We start from the raw sequence: 12,593 nt of genomic DNA, 5'->3' as shown, positions 1-12,593 counted from the left end.
TCAAGTGAAAGGAGGAGCCACACGTCCTTCAGTTTCCATCAAAAGCTAAAAATTATTAAACTTACTGAAGTGGCATATGTCTGAGATAGCCAAGAAGGGCTAAAAGCTAGGCACCAAATAGCCAAGTTGCTAATGCTAAAGAAGAATTCTTAAATAAAATTTAAAATGCTATTCCAGTGAACATACAAATTATAAGGAAGCAAGATAGTCTTAATTTGCAAATATGGAGAAAGTTTTAGTGGTCTGGATAGAAGATTAAACCAGTCACAACATTCCCTTAACCAAAGTCTAATCCAGAACAAGGCCCCCAACTCTATTCAATTCTATGAAGATTGAGAAAGGTGATGAAGCTGCAGAAGAAAAATTCCAAGCTACCCTCTTTCCTGAGGTTGAAAAAAGGAAACTGTCCCCATAACACCAAAATGCATGGTGAAGCAGCAAGTTAATCCAGAAATCTACCTACAAGAATTAATGAAGGTGGCAACACTAAAAAACAGATTTTCAATATAGACAAAGTAGCCTTATATTGGAAGAAGATACCATCTATGCAAGTGAAAGTCAATGCCTGGCTTCAAAGCTACAAAGAAAGGCTAACTCTCTTGTTAGAGGCCATTGCACCTGGCGACTTTTCAGTTTAATCCAATGCTCATTGGCCATCCTGAAAATCCTAGGGCTCCTAAGAATTATGCTCAGTCTCCACTACCTGTGCTCTATAAATGGAACAACAAAGCCTGGATGACAGCACATCTGTTTACAACATGGTTTACTAAGTATTTAAGCCCACTGCTCAGGAAAAAAGATTCCTTTCAAAATATTACTGCTCCTTAACAATGCACCTCTTCACCCAAGAGCTCTGATGGAGATGTTCAAGATTAATGTTATTTTCATGCCTGCTAACACAACATTCATTTTTCTGTCCAATTAATCAAGGAGTCATTCAGACTTTGAAGTCCAGTATTGAAGAAATACATTTTGTAAGGCAATAGCTGCCATATGTAGTGATTCCTCTGATGGATCTGGACAAAGCAAACTGAAAACCTTTAAGAGTATTCACCATCTTATACGCCATTAAGAAAATTCGTAATTCACAGGAAGAGGTCAAAATACCAGCATTAACAGGAGTTTGGGAGAAGTTGATTCCAGCCCTCATGGATGACTTTGAAGGGTTCAAGACTTCAGTGGAGGAAATAACTACAGATATGGTGGAAATAGCAAGAGAACTAGAATTAGCAGAACCTGAAGATGTGACTGCACTGCTGCATCTCATGGTAAAACTTGAACAAATGAGGAGCTGCTTCTTATGTATGAGCAAAGGAAGTGGTTAGTCAAGATGGAAACTACCCCTAGTGAAGATACTGTGAAGACTGTTGAAATGACAACAAATGGTCTAGAATGTTACATAAACTTAGTTGGTAAAGCAGTGGCAGAGTGTGAGATAAATTCCAATTTGAGAGAAGTTCTACTGTGGGTAAAATACTATCTAACAGCATCACATGCTACAAAGATCATTCATGAAAGGAAGAGTTAATCAATGCAGCAAACTTCACTGTTGTCTTATTTTAAGAAATTGCCAGTCACCCCAGTCTTTCAGCAACCAGGCTGATCAATGAACAGCCATCCACATCAAAGCAAAACACCCCACCAGCAAAAAGATTACAATTCACTGAAAGCTCAGATGTTTTAGCAATAACACATTTTTTAATTAAGGTATGTAACACTGTGTTTTAAGACATAATGCTACCACATACTTAATATACTTTAGTATAGTGTTTTAACTTTTATGTGCACTGGGAAACCAAAAAACTCATTATTGTGATATTATTCACTTTATTATACTGGTGTAGAACCAAACCTATAATATCTCCAAGGTATGCCTGTACACACAGAACAACTATATCTGAGAATAAACCGAAGAAGTGTACAACAGTCCTTACAAGCAAGGACACTAAGAAAAAGACACATTGAGAAGGGTATGAGGGGCAGAATCTGGGTGTAGTCAGGACCCACACCTCTGGAGCAGTGACGTACAAGCAGGATGGTATCACACAATAGAGGAATTCCCTAAGGAATGGTATGTTTGAGCACAACATCAGGTTGCCCAGACAGGGAGACCTGACATAGAAAGACAAGCCCCCATCCCATTCAATTTTGAAAGCCAGCAGTTCTTACATCTAGGAGAGCTGAAGGACAGTAGGAAACTGGAACTCTGTTCCAAAAGGGCACACATAAATTTTCACTAGCTCCATGTCCCAACATAGAAGCAGCAGTTCAAAAAGAGCCAGGTTACATGTGAAGGAGATCCACTGGCTAATTTTAGGGTGTGTGACACAGAACAGGGATCTGTTGGAACGTTGTCCAAGGACAGGGCACTGGCAGGCACCTTTAGTTTTTTTTTAATTCCCCTTCTATTTAGCTGACTCAGCACTGGCAAGAGCAATTAGTGTGCTAGCACCATCTATTGTGCTACCACCACCTGCCCTGCCCTTGTAATCTCCTACTGACTTGCCTTACCCAGCTACTAGATTGTCCCAAACTAGTGTGCCTCCCAAGCAGCCCCTATCCAGCCACACCTGGTAGGCAGCCTCAGCTGGCACTGGTGCCCCTCCAAAGTAGCCACATACCCCCAAAGGACCATCCCTACACACTAGATCATCTGTAAGGCACCAGCTCCACCCACCAGTGTGCTCAAGAATCTTTCCAAATGAAAAAACAAGACAGAACCTCAGAAACAAAAACAAATGAAACAGAGATAAGCAATCTCTCAGAGCTCAAAGTCATTGACATAAAATTGCTCACCAAACTCCAGAGAAGAATGAACACAGTGAGAACTTCAACAAAGGGACAGAGATTATAAAAAACAATAAATCAGAGCTAAAGAATACAGCAAATGAAGTGAAAAATACACCACAGGGAGTCAACAGTAGATTAGATGATGCAGAAGAGCACATACTAGAAATCACCCAATCAGAACAGAAAAAAGAATGATAGTTTAAGCATACTCAAATAATTTCAAGCATATTAACATCTGCATTAAAGGGAACCCAGAAAGAGGGGAGACAATGGACAGGAAACCTGTTTGAAAATATAATGGCTGAATAATTCTATAACCTGGCAAAGGAAACCAATATCCAAGTCCAGGAAGCACAGGGTTCCAAGTAAGATGAAACAAAAGAGACAGCATGAGATCATTAACTAATTTTTTAGCAGTAACTTTACCGGTCAGAAAAGAGTGGCACAATATATTCACAGTACCAGAAGAAAAAACCTACAACCAAGAATCCTCTACCTGGCTAGGTCATCATTCAGAATTAAACAAGAGATATAGGGTTTCGCAGAAAAGCAAAAGCTAAAATAGTTCATCAACACCAAAGTGGTATTGCAAGAAATGTTAATGGGCATTCCTTAAATGGTAAAGGTCATAACCAGAAATCAGAAAATTATGAAAGGAAAAAATCTCACTGGTAAACATATAGTAAAGGTAGTGGAACAACTAACTACATAGCTAGTAAGAAGGTTAAGAGACAAAAGTGACCAAATCATCTGGACCTACAATAATTACTCAAGGGATACACAAAATAAAAAGATTTAAAATGGAAGCAACCTAACAGTCCATCGGTAGATGAATGGATAAAGAAGAGGTGGTACATATTCACAATGGAAAACTATTCAGCCATAAGAAAGAAACAGATCCTACCATTTGCAACAACATGGATGGAGCTAGAGGACATTATGCTCAGTGAAATAAGTCAGGCAGAGAAAGACAAATTCCAAATGATTTCCCTCATTTGTGGAGTATAACAATGAAGCAAAACTGAAGGAACAAAATAGCAGCAGACTCACAGACTCCAAGAAGGGACTAGCGGTTACTGAAAGGGATGGGTGGGGGAGGGTGGGTGGGGAGAGGAGGAGAGGGGGAGACGGGGATTGTGGGGTACCATGATTAGTGCACATGGTGTGTGGGGTGTCACAGGGAAGACAGTGTAGCTCAGAGAAGACAAATAGGGACTCTGTGGCATCTTACTACACCGATGGACAGTGACTGCAATGAGGTATGGGTGGGGACTCCATAATAAGGGTGAATTTAATAGCCACATTGTTTTTCTTATGAAACCTTCGTAAGTGTTTATAGCAATGATACCTTCATAAAAAAATTTTTTAATCTCCCTAATGAGGAATGATATCAGCAAAACTGGCAGAGTAAGGTACACCAAATCTGCCCCTCCATATAATCAACAAAAAAGCTAGTAAAAACTAAAGATTTAGCATTTTCAGAACTCTGGAAACTAACCAAAAGCCTGTAGCAAACAGGGGAACACTTAAGGGAGGAAAAGAGGAAAGGAAAAACAAAACAGCTAATCTCAGTAGGAACAGTGTGAGCTTTGTGGTGTTTTTACTTACCTGTGTTACATTGTCTTCTCCCTGCTCAGCACTGACCCTGAACAGGTAGAAGTAACATAGAAAGTAAAACAGGCCTTATTCACAAGGAATTGTGATTATTTGTTTTAACCTGTCTGGTGGCTAACTAAATTCAAAGAGCTTGCTTTATCTGTTCTAATTCAAAATTCTACCAGTACTGATACAACTGCCCAGGGGCAATTGCAGAAATCATTACAGGCAAGTGTATTAGATTAGTCCTTGGAGCCTGGAACAGTGGATACAAGAAGGGCCAAAAAATAAACTAACCAAAATTTTGAAAGGAAAGCCTGGGAAGTGATGATTTGGAGGAGAAAAAAGTTGAAAAGCTCCAACATCTTCCTGGGAAAACAGGCAATACACATGCTCAGGGCTATGCACTTGCAGAGGAAGACCAGAGAAACATTTTGAGCTCTCGCTACTGGCTGATTTTTAGGGTCTGCACAAGAAAAAAAGGCAGAATTGCAAACTGCCTGGTTGAGATTTGAAGGCATATTAAGTTTATCCTGTTTATCATAATTCCATATCATATTAAGGAAATTCATATTAAGGAAGATTCCACTTCACACCCAGTAAGAGTGCTATAATAAAAGAAGGAAAAAAGAACAGAAAATAACAAATGTTAGCAAGGATGGGGAGGAGTTGGAACCTTCATACATTGGAAGTAGGAATGTACAGTGGTACAGCCACTGTGTAAAACAATTTGGCAGTTCATCAGGCAAATACAGAATTATTATATGACCCAGCAATTATACTGCTAGGTATATACCCAAGAGAATTAAACGCATGTACATATAAACACATACATGAACATATATCAAAGGAACACACATGCATGTTCATAGCATTATTCTTAATAGCAAAAAAAGTGGAAACAACCCAAAAATATAATAATAGATAAATGGATAACCAAAGTGTGGTATATCCACACAAAGAAATATTATTCAGCCATAAAAAGAATGGAGTACTGATACATGCTACAACATGAATGAACCTTGAAAACATGCTAAATGAAAGAAGACAGAAGATGCCACATATTGTACAATTACGTTTACATGAAATGTCAGTGTCATATTCAGAGACAGGGTTTGTATATTGGGGCTTTGAAAATGTTCTATAATTGGATAGTGATAATGATTGCACTACAATGTGAATACAAAAGACCAACAAATTGTACAATTTAAAATTATTAAAATGGTGAATTTTATGTTATATGGATTGTATCTCAGTAAAACCAAAAAAAAAATCTCCCTTAAGTGTTCAGAACTCTGTTTCTACGAACTCTGGTCCAAGCAACTAACCATTGCCCTCTCTCACATAAAAATATCAAAACAACAAAAACAAAATCCTGGAATGACCTGTCTTTCTCAATTACCATTATCAAGTAATTTAAATATACAGTTGCACATTAAGATATCTACCATTTCATCTATACAGTTTTCACATACTTAACAGCAATATGTGGCTCTACTTATATTTACCCTTCAATCCACAATCTTGGCCAAATTTTACCATAAAACCAAATGACTTGAATTAATAGATGAGGAAGTAAACATGCACTGAGTAAAAGATTCTTTAAACCAAACAGGTAAAACAGTAATGATCAAAAGAGAGAGAAGGAAAAATGAATAGGACCCAACTCACGAATTTTACTTCATTATCATTATTAGTTCCTTTGCTTTTCCAACATTTCAGCCATTTTTTAAATCATTTTATTCTCTTTTTTAAGGGTTTAAAAATTGAGAAGTGATTGTATCTCTACTGTTCTCAAATTTCTCAAAATTCCTGACCAAAAAAAAAAAAAGATACTAAGTAAAAAAAAAAAAAAAAATAGACATCTGAAATACAATATAAAAATATACAATTAATCTGGCCACTTTATCTTTAGTCAGCTCCTCTGTGGCATTTAGGAAACCCTACAGTGTAAAAGAGCCATTTTCTTATAACTACAGCAATAATTATTTGTAAGGCAAAATTATAGTCGGGATTCTCTTTCACAACTGGGTCTTTATTATTTCATAACAAATTCAGCTAATATATATGGCACTGTAACTTTCAAGCCATCATACGCCACATTAAATGGTTCCCAAATGGATAACGTAGTCTTAAATAAAAACTTAAACATATGCAAATTCAAAAAGAGAAATCTATTCTACATTTTAACAATCCCCAAGGGTGAGGGACAATTCTCTCCTTCAGATTTAACTTAACACCAAAGGAAATAACTCACTTTGTACAAATGCCAGAATTCAATACTAAACAAGTAAATTATATCATACACATAGGACATGTTTTGTGGTTTACTTTCCAGATGTAACCAACTACAAGTAAAAGAATGTTTTATCATGCTTCTGTTAAGTACTCCAGTAGCATTTGAACAAAAATAAACTATTTAAAAATAATATGGCAATAGATAGTATATTATACAATGTACCTGTTAATGTAACAATACAGATTTAGATAATTATTTTTCCCTTTTGATTTTGTCAATTTAAAAATATTTCTAACATGTTAATGAGTATAGAAAATAATAAATACCCATATAGCCATCTCATCAAATCCAATTTTTCAACCATAACATTATGTACCTGCTTCAGGAACTTTTTAACAAATCATTAGAATACCATGAAAATGCACAATAAAAATATAATTTTTCTTGTGATCTGTACCATTACAAATCTATTTAAACTTTATTTAGCTATTCAACTTTATTTAGCTGAATAAAATTCATGCTAAAATTATCTAACAACTTTTGGACTTATTCAATTATTTCTTTTGAAATATCACCAGGTCTACATTTTAACAAGTTAAATTGGTGAAAATAAAATTATTCAACAAATGCCTATTCCACATATGCAGAAGTCCTAGGCTTAACATATGTTCATTTTACAGAATACATTTTTGAACTATCAATTCAAACATTACTCTCTAGGGTAAAATAAATCTTAATGTAACTAGTGGGATAAACAACTCATTAAAACTCAACTTGGAAAAACTCCAGGATAAATTTAAAGAATAAAAACAAGAAGGTCTTGATTGTGTGGTAGCAAAGGCTGAAAATGAATATGCCCTAATTAACAAATATTTTTAAAGACTCTGCTTGACCATCTACTGACAAACTGAAATACAGAGCTGATGAAATTTTGGACCAATCTGGCATTTCTGTAAGAAAATTCTTTCTTCAAAATTTTAAATAAAAAATGTGGAAGTGCTTATTACTCAATGCAGAAGAATTAACTTAAACAATTCATTCATGTTCACAGGAATACATAAAATTTTTCCTACATATAGACTTGAGAAACAGTCATCCACTCTTTTAAAATCAACACACCTCATAGAAATTCAAAGAATATGTTAAGCAACAGCTGGATCTAAAGATTTATATAGAGTCCCCAAATGCAAAGTTTGAACCTACAAATTGGTTCCAAAAATGTATTTGTGTTATTACTCATATCCTGCACAGTAAAATAAACTAGATCACTTTTTCCAAAATAAAATGAATACAAAACTTTACTAACTCAACTCAGAAATGAAAGCAGTTTAAAATGTAAGAAATTTATATTTAGTTCTGTATACAGTCTCTCTTTAACTTACATAAGACACCAATACTCAATGAAAAGAAAAAACAATTTTTAATTAAATGATAGGTAAAATGAAAAGTTAAATCTCCTTTTTCCTCATGCAGAGCCCACTCCACTCCCTATAGATCATCACTTTTTATGAGTTTAGCATAAATACCTACAGGTCTGTCTACTGATTTCATGCATTCATGGATACTCATAATTTTAACAGACATTTATATTTGTATGTATATGCCTACAGCTTTTTATGACTAAATGACAAATTTTAGAGATCGTCAAGCTCTTTCTACATCAGTACACATGCTTTTACATTGATCTTTTTAATGTGTGCCTGACATACACTGTGTGAATCAAGTTTCACATTCATCAGCCATGTATCACAATATCCCCTTTCTCAACATCCCCACCAGGATTAACTATTTTTAAGTACAATGATTTTAGCATTTGCAAATAGCTGTGAAATACAACTTATATCCTATTATGTTGAGATATGAAAACATTTTAACATCTTTCAAATTTCTGAAATAAATAAATCATTAGTTCAAATGTTAGATAATGCACAGAGAAAATGGAAAGAAAAATTTGTCTATTATGAAAACTGAAATACACTGAATACCTTGACTACTAAAATATGTAAAGTCCAAAATCTTACAAGGAACTATTATGGATGCTGGCAGACAGACAAACATAAAAAGAGCAAAATGTTGTCTCTTCATTAATCTCATCATCTCCTAGACAAGTTATTCAACATAGATAATCAATTCACCTACTTAAATAAAATCATTTAACTATACAGGAAAAAAGAGAACAAGAGTGTGCTTAGCCAATATATTTTATACATGTAATTAATAATATTTAAGCATAACTTTCAGAATTATGATTAGGAAAATCACTAAAATTTTAGGACAATTTCAGTACCTAATTAAAGTCATTGGGTTTTGCTTTGGCCAAGGGCTCAATTTACATGTATTATATAAGTAAATAGGAGACACACTTGGTTGTCAAAAAAGCATACCATCTAAAACCTCATTAATCAGACAACCAAAAATACTTAAACTGCTAAAGAAATTACCACCTGCATGTCAGTAAATATTTACTTGTGGCTACCACAGATTCAAAGTTTTAAAGATAAATGTCCTCCACTGAAAAGAGATGGTCCTTAAAGAACTGAAAAGCTACTAAATAATCACACAAAGCAGTGTAAAATCTGTACTATGGAAGTACAGTAAAAAACAGAAACAATATCCCATGGAAAAATATGTGAGGGGATGTGTCCTAGTCAGAAAAAGTATCAACTAGGCCAATACCTGATGGATGAGTAAAGATTATTTAGGTTATTGACTAGTAAAACATTTTATGGAAGACTTGGCTGAAATAAGACAAATTGAAAAAGGAATAAGGTGAAAGGAGGTAAGAGATACAGAATAATCTAGACAGCCAAGAAGGAGCCTGATCACGGAGCGCACCCCTACCAATAAACCACAACTGGCTGCAGATGTATGAGTTAGCTGGTGATTAAGAACAATTCTCTAAATACTTAGAGCAAAGATGGTAGTGAGAGCAGAGAATGGAGCCCAGAGACCCCTGAGCAGTCCCACCACTGCCAGCAGTCTAGTTATTATCACATCTCAGTTACCAGCACACCCCAGAAGGAGCTGCAGCTTCCGGACCCAACCCCAGTCACCATCACCACAGCCATGAGTAGCCACCCGCCACCCTAGCCCTCAGTGATGCGGAACCAAGCCCCACACCTCACTCAGTGGCACAGGGAAGGTGGCCCCGCTGGGCTCACGTTGGTATCACCAAACAAGAGTGTCAGCAACAGTGAAATGGTTCAATGTAAGAAAGGCATATGGCTTCATCAATAGGAATGAAACAAAGGAAGATGTATTTGTGTACCAGACTAACATAAATAATAATGCCAGGAAGTACCTTCGCAGTGTAGAAGATGAAGAGTTTGATGTTGTTGAAGGAGAAAAAGGCACATGAGGGCAGCAAAAGTTACAGGCTCTGGTGAATTCCAGTGCAAGGCAGTAAATATGCAGCAGCTTTAACCATTATAGACACTATGCACATCGCAGGGGTCCTCCACTCAATCACCAGAACTGCCAGAATAGCAAGAATGAGGAAAAGGATGAGGGGTGGGAGAGTGCTCTCAAAGGCCAGACCCAACAGCGCCAGCCCTACCACCACAGGTGACAGTTCCCACCTTACAACATGCAGACCACAGTGTTCCAACTCTCCTGTATAGGGAGAAGTGAAGGAGGGTGCTGACAACTGAGGTGCAGGAGAGCAAGGTGGCCAGTGTGACAGAATATGTACTGGGGTTACAGATCACAATTCAACAGGGGTCTTCCTCACCAGCCACAGCCGAGAGAGGACAGCAATGAAGAGGATAAGGAAGATCAAGGAGATGAGACCCAAGGTCAGAAGTCACCTCAATGTTGGTACTGCTTCAACTTCAATTACCAATGCAGATGCCCAGAAAACCCTAAACCACAAGATGGCAAAGAGACAAAAGCAGCCGATCCACCAGCTGAGAATTCCATTGCTCCCAAGGCTGAGCAGGGCATGGCTGAGTAAATGCCCACTTACCATCTCTACCATCACCTGGTTTAGTAATCCAACAAGAAGAACTGAACATGAAATTCCAGAAGAAATGAACAGAAGACTGAAGTGAAGACCTTAAGTGTTTGCTTTTTGCCCACTGACCAGATAACCAGAACTATCTGCATTATCTGTGTAGCATGAGTTTTTATTATTCTTACCTACAGATGACACTTTTTGGTAATAACAAATATGGTGTTTTTTAAATAAAAAAATTTTTTAAAGCCTGGTTTTTCTCAGTACACCTTTAAAGGTTTTTAAATTGTTTTATAACTGGTCAAGTTGAGATTTTTTAGAACCTCATTTTTAACTTATAAAAAAAGTTTTCAATTTGATTTTTTTCCAAAAAGTCAACAGACAACAGCATCTGCTAAAAAAGGCCTTAAATAATAATAACAAAAGAAAAAGAAACGGTAAAGGTCACATGTTACTCATACTGGGATCCAAGAACTAAAACAAAACAGTTTGAACCTGATAGGTGCCTAAAATATATATTTTTAAAACAAATAAATTATTCATCATTCAGCTAAAACTTGAAAAATGCTAAGAATTAACAGATTCATCTACAAAAGTGGCAATATTTTTCAGTTATAAATCATAACAATGAATACAGTATTAACGTCAAGAACTTGCTAATAGTTACCTACATAGTAGGAATGGCTTCATCACCAATAAATTAAAAGATGTCTAGAACAGTCACTTCATCTCTTTAGATTCATCATTATCAACTGATCTAATCCTTATTTCCACATCAATAAAATAGAGATAGTAATACCTGACTCATTTGTTACAAACGTTGGTTGTGAGGTTCAAATAAATCCTTGCATGTAGTGGAATTAGGTAAATACAAAATGCTATGCAAGAGCACTATGATGTTCTTAAGAGATTTTTCTACTGGCACTAAATATACATGGTATGACCTTTTGAATATTGGAACTGACAATGATTTATCTGTTCCTAACTTTCAAATCTACACATTACAGAGATTAAATCATCATACATAGTTAAGAAGGAAATTTAGAGGCAATGATTTTAAAAAACAGACTAAATTTAGTGATTTCTATGACATTTGTTTTAATAAATATGTTGATAACTTGCAACTCTAATTAATAATATATTCAAGTTTCAGATCCCAAAAAATAATGAGACACAGACATATTTAAAAGATTGGGTAACTAGAATAAAATGTTGTCACAGGACAATATTCTCCTGCAGTTGTACATAGATAAAACCAAATAAGAAAAAGCTAGTGTAATTCTGATCACAGAAAGACATATACGTCTTATAATAATATTTCCTAGTATCTCAAATATCAAATGGAAAGGCAATAATCCAAAAATGAATTGTAAATGCTCTTTTGGGAAACAATAAACAAACTATTTTATCAAGTTTAAAACTTTTAAAAAGGGAATAAATGGATCAACTTACCTATGCAACTTCCCACCCAATTGATCATAAAATTCAATATGGAAAATGTCAAGTTTTCCAAACCAAAATCAAAGAAAAACCCTCTGTTTCCATTCTACCAATGCTGTCTGGTTGTTAACATGTGTGAAATACTCTTCAAGTCCTTACGTAAAAAATCAAAGGGCAAAATCTAAATGATATACACACAGAGAGTATATACCTAACGTTGCATTTTTCATATCTAACTCCATGTACATATGTACGTAAAGTTGCATTTTCCCCATCTTTTTAATTCCATGTACATATGCTCTTTAAAAAAATGATAGAACAGAGGAGGAGCCAAGATGGCGGAGTGAGTAGGACAGCAGAAATGTCCTCCCAAAAACATATATTTTTGAAAATACAACAAATACAACTATTCCTTAAAGAGAGACCAGAAGATACACGACAACAGCCAGGCTACATATACAACTGCGAGAAGCCAGTGCCTAGCAAAGAGGGTAAGATACAAACTGCAGCCGGGAGGGACCCAAGCCCCTCCCCTACCCCAGCTCCCCGGTGGGAGGAGAGGAGTCGGAGTGGAGA

At 35.9% G+C, this 12,593-nt stretch overlaps 1 protein-coding gene and 1 pseudogene across 15 annotated transcripts in view; one reads left to right on the top strand and one right to left on the bottom strand.

Moving 5' to 3' along the window:
• VPS13B (vacuolar protein sorting 13 homolog B) overlaps positions 1-12,593 on the bottom strand; it is an 861,603-nt gene that overhangs the window by 691,920 nt on the left and 157,090 nt on the right. The gene's annotated exons all lie outside the window — the stretch shown is intronic.
• LOC140848096 (Y-box-binding protein 1 pseudogene) lies at positions 1,331-11,689 on the top strand (annotated as a pseudogene).

Source organism: Manis javanica, chromosome 2 (genome assembly GCF_040802235.1).
Source record: "Manis javanica isolate MJ-LG chromosome 2, MJ_LKY, whole genome shotgun sequence".
Taxonomy (NCBI): domain Eukaryota; kingdom Metazoa; phylum Chordata; class Mammalia; order Pholidota; family Manidae; genus Manis; species Manis javanica.
Note: the sequence above shows the minus strand (reverse complement) of the source record. Positions and strands in the feature narration are given on the sequence as shown.